The following is a 7,740-nucleotide window of genomic DNA, read 5'->3' as shown; positions in this document are numbered from 1 at the left end:
ATGAAACTAAAATAAAATCATTAAGTTAAATCAAAGTATATCATATTTACAGTCTATATTGCTCTGCATTCACTTGAATTACACGCAAACCCGCCATCGGAAATATATGGCACCCATGTCAGATGAAAGAGGAGAGCTAGAGCTATCCACAGATACCAAATACAACCGTCTAGGCCATAAAACAGACGAAGTGACAGCAAAATAGCCTAATAACTTCATTTAGCTCCACTTACCCCATGTTTTTGTGTGGCATAATAGCCTACAGTATGTTCATAATCCAACGTTATCATGTGTTTCCGTTTCTCTATGGCAAGTCACGTTCATACAGTTTTTTACAATCACTTTGCTACTATTTTCAGAACCTTGATGTCATTTTTCACAACTCTAGACACAAAACTCACAACCAATGATCAAAATGCACATTTTTCAAAACTCTAACCCTTTTCTCAATTGCTTGGATACAATACACATACAACTTAGATCATTTGTTCATTCAACAAAACTCACCTGTTCAATATGATACAACTTAACATCAAAGTACTACTATTTCAAAAGGCAATTCACAGATTACATTTCAAATGAGCGTCTATTCATTTCCTTACAATGATCTAACTATCAATTGATACAACTGCTCAAAATGATAAGTAACTGTTGCATTACTCTTATGCAGTTGTATGGAAACACGAAACAGACACACAATCTTCCATGTTTACTGCAAATCATGAAAGTTTCAAGATACTGTAACGAGATTCACTGTCACCAATTAGTGTGGAGCATGAACCAATTAGACTACAATATCCATGGATGTAGCCTAATGTTTTATATCTTTATATAAAAAAATATTTGTTTTTTACTGTATATTTTCATCAGGCTGTCTTGTCTTTTCTATTTCATAGCTAATTATTTTTACTTTAATTCAAATAAACCTATGTTGTGATTGTACTGTAGTGTTTTGCATCAATATACAGTATTACACAATGATTCCACTGTGTCTGTAGTATTCTCTCTACTACTGCAGTACTTCTACAGAGATGTGTTTACTGTACTGTTCCTGTAGTACCATAATGAAACCTGTATCACCTATTTTGTTCTACAATATCTAATGATTGTTCGAACAATGACACAATGAAACTATCGGTTGCTTGTGTGCGGGTGATCTATAGTTATGTTTCAGTGGTATTTCACAGTAAATTTGTTTTTTGAACCAATGATTGTGCAATTGCAAGATTTCTTTGAAGATGTGAATGTACAATCCAATGTTTTGAACATTAGAGGGCCTGTGTTACAAGTGATAACCGTTTTGAGTTTTGTGTCTAGAGTTTTGAAAAATGACATCAAGGTTCTGAAAATAGTAGCAAAGTGATTGTAAAAAACTGTAATACGGTTTTGAGATCCTAGCAAACTCCTGTATGGTATCCAATTCAAGACTCATATTGCATCCAAATTTGTTTGACAAATGAACACTTTTTTGCCTTTACTTTGTTCATTGCAATGCAGTAAAAAATATTATAGAGAATCATCATCTGTGCACGTCATGTGTGCTACCACGCAAACAAGTCAGGTCAGATCAGCTAGTGTCACAAATATGGAGCACAAAAAGTGTCAAAAAGTCATTTCTCATCACTAAATAAAAATTGCCATTTATTTCTGGAAGGCACACACCACATATTTCTGTAAATTGCTCATCCCCAAAGTATACCTCCACCATGGTTCTTATATTGCAATTTTCAGGACAGTCAGGCCTACACAACCATGCAAGTCATGCCGAGCTGTCAGCTTGCTGTGGTGAGATACATGTCAAAATGTAAGAATTTGTATAGTATGCTTTTTAAATTTGTATTATTTAAAAATCTAAATCAAATCAATGCAAGTATTAATACATATGGTAGATCTGGGTAGCCTAGACTGTGCTGAAAAAAAAAACAAACAAAAAAAACAATATGTAGCATATGTGAATGGCACTTACAATGACCAGGATAAATGCTTTTAACTAGAGGTAGTGAAAATGCCCTTAAAACAGCCTAGGGCTCATAGGGCTAGTGCAGGCGCGCACTTTATACATAGGCCTACACACAAGACAGTCCATGTGAGCACACTGAATTCATCTACTGTGGCATTATGGCACAAACAGTCAAGTGAACAGCTGCATTTACGTTAAGAAGCCTAGCCTAAATCATCATGATGTATTTCTAATAAAGGAACGGCAAATTAGCATGTTACCTTTTGCACAAGAAAATTATCCAATAAATAAATAAATTGATAAATATGCCGCAAGTTTAACCCCCCCAATGGTAGACCCAAAGTTACGCCCTTGCACCATTTGGTGTATCTATATAGCCCCTTTCACATTCAGAAACGATACGTTAGCGTTTAAGAAATAGCGGGTTCAGGGGATTTCGCAATGTGAAAGGTAGACGTGTTTTGGTCCCGGGGTTGTTTGAAGCCGGGTTCAGAGGCGAGTTATGGGAGGCGTTGCCTAGCAGCACGTCACACGCAATTTGGTAGTGAACAATGACGTTAAGCATGCTTTGGACCTCGGAGATAAACTGATAAACACAACTGTCATGCTAGTGCTACGTGGTTTAGCTTCCAAATGATGGCGGGCCACTTGTTATGTTATTTGAATGCCAAATGAGGTCCTTTTGTCTGTCGAAGTCATTTTAGTGTGCAGAGTGAGTCCTGAACAACTTCTGCTTCTGCAAACCTCCTGCCTTGCCAAATAGCCTACGTCATCAGTCACACACCCCTAATAGCGGGGTTGACCGCTGTTCCTTTCATATTCAACACGGCTCGGCTCTGATACTACCCCCCGAGACGGGTTCGATTGCCGAGGCGGGTTGACTCCCCACCCCGTGTCGTCAATGTGACAGGAACAGCCTTAACGTTCAATTTGGCTGATTTAGCGTTAAATTCGGTGAATGTGAAAGGTTGTTTGTTTGTCACACCCACACACACACACACACACACACACACACACACACACACACACACACACACACACAGCCCCTTTCACATTCACCGAATTTAACGCTAAATCAGCCCAATTTAACGTTAAAGGGATATTCCGCCATTTTTGGAAATACGCTCATTTCCCACGTCCCCTCGAGCAAAACAATCGATATTTACCTTGTTCCCGTTCATCCAGCCATTCTGTGAGTCTGGCGATACAACTTTTAGCTTCAGCCTAGCATAGATCATTGAATCGGATTAGACCATTAGCTTCTCGCCTGCTAGCTTCATGTTTAAAAGTGACTAAGATTTCTGGTAATTTTCCCATTTAAAACGTGTCTCCTCTCAAGTTAGAAAGTGCAATAAGACCAACTGAAAATGAAACCTGGCGTTTTTCTAGGCTGATTTGACATGGAACTACATTCTCATCTGGCGTAATAATCAAGGCAACTTGCAGCTACTGGCACTACTACTGCTTGATGTCTATGGGGACTATTTTCAGATGCTGCATACGATATCACTAGTGGTGCAACGGATCATCATTGATCCGTGATCCGTTCGGATCAGTATCTTCGGTTCGGCACACACATAATCCGCGGATTGATTTATAATAATTATTAATAATAATGTCCGTGTGTTCTTTTGAAGTAACATGCGTGTCCACAAGGAAGGCATGCTTCTAGTCCCTCCCTACAGAGCCGTAGGCTCTGCTCCCCTAGCCTGCCTGCGCGTCTTTTCTGCTCTCACACACGTTATTAGCGGTCATGCCATAACCAGCAATACATGGCTGCTAGTTTAAGTGCTGATGTGGCTGCACAGTAGCAACACAATAATAGCCTAATATCAAGTTCGTTTGTGCACACTTACGTCTCTCAAGTTTGTTGCGCACCTACCCATGATATTTAGGTCATTACCTTGGCTAACTTGTACATCTGTGGAGATAGCTTGTGCTCACTATAATCATAAAGGAGCATTGCAAGACACTCATCTCTTTTATGATCCCAGAAAGATTTTCTTCGACTTGTTAGTTTTATTAACATGTATTTTATCTAATGACATAGAAAGCAACGAATTGCATCCACATATCACTATATCCAACTTTTCACAAGAATGAAAACGTGAGACTGAAGGCTAATTACCCTCACGTATTTCTTAAAGCGACAGGGACTCAATTACACACACCTCCTATGCGCACTCCTACACTCTACATTAAAGATATGCTAAATCAGTACACAATGACTAAACATTTGTAGCTACTAGTAATTATGTAGATTGTGTGCGGAGGGTCAAGCAGAATCTTGGACGGCCACTGGTGTGAATGATCACACAATATTCAATATAAGGCTACTGGTGATTAAACATCAAATCAACTAAAATTGTAAAAAAGTATCGAAAAAGTCATTCTTGACTTAGTATTGGTATCGAAACAATAATGTTGGTATCGTGACATCACTAGCCTACTTTAAACACATGCTGAAAGTGCTTGAGCCACGTTACAACATCCCGTCAAAGACAAAACTATGTTTATTTGTCTTGTCTTGTCTTTTTTTTTTTTTTTTTTTGCTGATCCGAAAAATGATCCGATCCGTGACTCTTGATCCGAGGAACGATCCGAACCGTGACTTTTTCGATCCGTTGCACCCCTAGATATCACTGCGCCTATGGTACGTTTGCAAGTTGCCTTGATTATTACGCCAGATGAGAGTGTAGTTCCATGTCAAATCAGCCTAGAAAAACGCCAGGTTTCATTTTCAGTTGGTCTTATTGCACTTTCTAACTTGAGAGGAGACACGTTTTAAATGGGAAAATTATCAGAAATCTTAGTCACTTTTAAACATGAAGCTAGCAGGCGAGAAGCTAATGGTCTAATCCGATTCAGTGATCTATGCTAGGCTGAAGCTAAAAGTTGTATCGCCAGACTCACAGAATGGCTGGATGAACGGGAACAAGGTAAATATCGATTGTTTTGCTCGAGGGGAGGTGGAAAATGAGCGTATTTCCAAAAATGGCGGAATATCCCTTTAAGGCTGTTCCTTTCACATTGACGACACGGGGTGGGGAGTCAACCCGCCTCGGCAATCGAACCCGTCTCGGGGGGTAGTAGCCTATCAGAGCCGAGCCGTGTTGAATATGAAAGGAACAGCGGTCAACCCCGCTATTAGGGGTGTGTGACTGATGACGTATTTGGCAAGGCAGGAGGTTTGCAGAAGCAGAAGTTGTTCAGGACTCACTCTGCACACTAAAATGACTTCGACAGACAAAAGGACCTCATTTGGCATTCAAATAACATAACAAGTGGCCCGCCATCATTTGGAAGCTAAACCACGTAGCACTAGCATGACAGTTGTGTTTATCAGTTTATCTCCGAGGTCCAAAGCATGCTTAACGTCATTGTTCACTACCAAATTGCGTGTGACGTGCTGCTAGGCAACGCCTCCCATAACTCGCCTCTGAACCCGGCTTCAAACAACCCCGGGACCAAAACACGTCTACCTTTCACATTGCGAAATCCCCTGAACCCGCTATTTCTTAAACGGCAATGTATCGTTTCTGAATGTGAAAGGGGCACATACACACACAAATTGTTTATTTATAGTCGGCAGGCCAAGACCCTAAAAAAAACTTTTGATGGCATTTTTTGTTAAAAGTTGGCAACCATGCTAGAAGTTATTAGTAGGGTCTGAGGTTCCAGAATCCAGTGGTTGCCAAAATCATATTTATAATTTAAGGTCAAATTTGAAGGTCAAAAAGTTGGAAACAATAGATTTTAATGGTTTGTCTTTTGGGGGGGCTCTATTTTCATGACATCCTTTTTCAAAGTAGGCAACCATGCTAGAAGCTATTAGTAGGGTCTGAGGTTCCAGAATCCAGTGGTTGCCAACATCATTTTTATAATTTCAGGTCAAATTTGAAGGTCAAAAGGTCGAAAACAATAGATTTCATGGTTCGTCTTTTTGGGGGGCTCTATTTTCATTACATTCTTTTTAAAAGTTGGCAACCATGCTAGAAGTTATTAATAGGGCCTGAGGTTCCAGAATCCAGTGGTTGCCAAAATCATTTTTATAATTTAAGGTCAAATTTGAAGCTCAAAAGGTCGAAAACAATAGATTTCATGATTCGTCTTTTTTGGGGGGCTCCATTTTCTTGACATCCTTTTTAAAAAGTTGGCAACCATGCTAGAAGTTATTAGTAGGGTCTGAGGTTCCAGAGTCCAGTGGTTGCCAAAATCATATTTATAATTCAAGGTCAAATTTGAAGGTCAAAAGGTCAAAAACAATATATTTTATGGTTAGTCTTTTTGGGGGCTTTATTTTCATGGCATTCTTTTTAGAAAAGTTTGAAAGACTGTTTTGATAAATATTTATTTTTTATTGATAAATAATTTGGATATATAGACTTGATATGGCCATTACTCCTTTATGCTATGAATAACACAAAACGTTCTCCAGAGAATATATTGCTAATGAATAACAAGAATGCTTCTTTATTTCAAGGCAAAATGTCAATTCAAATGTCAGTTCAGACTGTCTGAATGTTTTTGTAATATGTGACCATTCACAGCGAAATCAGTCGTTTTGCGCACATCGTTATTTTGAGAAAATCAACAATAACAAACTTCCGGGTTAAAATGTTGAATTTCACGTTTTCGCATAATTCGGCTGTATACAGTCTACAGTTTCATATCGTGAACGCATTTCACTGAAAAACCTACGTTTTGACTGTTAAACCCGGCGAAGATTCAACACATTTGCTGTCATTCCCGTTGTGCACGCGCCGCTAACAGGTGATTTCTCCTCTTCTGGCATATCGTGACAGGAGAACCATGTCAACTTTGGATGCGGTTATCTTAGCGATAGTTTGTGTAATACCCTCGATATACATATCGTTGGAAAGCTTAGTTTATGGCCGTTCACGTGAGCACAATAACTTAATTTACTACATTTTACCGAAACGACTGGTTCCGCTTTACAGGGTCACATATATGCAATGTTTTGCAATGTGCAATTTTTGTTGCTGTATTACAAAAAGGCTGTCTCGTCCTGATCATGTTCCATCCCTACATTGTTGAGACATCCATCAGCATCACAACCGCATGCAGGTGTGCAAGGCTGTCCATTCTTAAGGCAAGTGCAGGCATGTGTACGGCACTTGGTTCTACAACCACAAGTTATCAACTCCAAGCAACTACTTGGAACAGGAGGTTCCTGAGTCACACAACCACCAAGTGTTGGTCTACAACCTTCCAACCACCTGTCTCCTCAGGGATTTCACTAATGGCAGGGTCAGACTATAGGCTACAATGTTTATGTCGCTCACCATGTCACACTTTACGATTTTAGAACCATGAAAACCTCTCCGCGTCTTGGTCGGGAGTGGCCACATACACCGAAAGCATCGGTCGCGTCATTACGACTCCCGTCAAATTTCTGACAAGCCAGTCTTTTGGTCGGGCTGTTTAAGAACGTTGTGAACGACAAATCGCAAGTCGTGAAGCATGTCATATTATAAGATTCCCTCTGCGTTTGATGTCGTGCCCATTCATTTGAAATCGGATACGACGCTGTAAACTTGTCGGTCACGACAAATGGCCAGAATCGGGCTGATATCGTGTAATCTGACCAGGCCATAACATCTACCTTGTCAGATTGCAGCCATACCTTTGCCTGGTGATTTGCACATGCAAGATGCAATGACAATGCATCACTTGTTGGAGGTAACATTTCCATTGCCTTTTTGCCTTTCTGAAACAAGTCTTGTCTAGCCCTGTCAATACCCAAAGATGTGCATGGT

General features: G+C 39.8%; 1 protein-coding gene across 2 annotated transcripts in view; it reads left to right on the top strand.

Moving 5' to 3' along the window:
* LOC134087072 (NACHT, LRR and PYD domains-containing protein 3-like) overlaps nucleotides 1-931 on the top strand; it is a 17,866-nt gene extending 16,935 nt beyond the window's left edge. For both annotated transcript variants that reach the window (XM_062540320.1, XM_062540406.1), the window contains one exon: nucleotides 1-931. This exon is cut by the window's left edge and continues 1,936 nt beyond it. The gene's annotated coding sequence lies outside the window, so the exon portion shown is untranslated.
* Nucleotides 932-7,740: the final 6,809 nt, after the last annotated feature.

Source organism: Sardina pilchardus, chromosome 1 (assembly GCF_963854185.1).
Source record: "Sardina pilchardus chromosome 1, fSarPil1.1, whole genome shotgun sequence".
Classification (NCBI taxonomy): domain Eukaryota; kingdom Metazoa; phylum Chordata; class Actinopteri; order Clupeiformes; family Clupeidae; genus Sardina; species Sardina pilchardus.
Note: the sequence above shows the minus strand (reverse complement) of the source record. Positions and strands in the feature narration are given on the sequence as shown.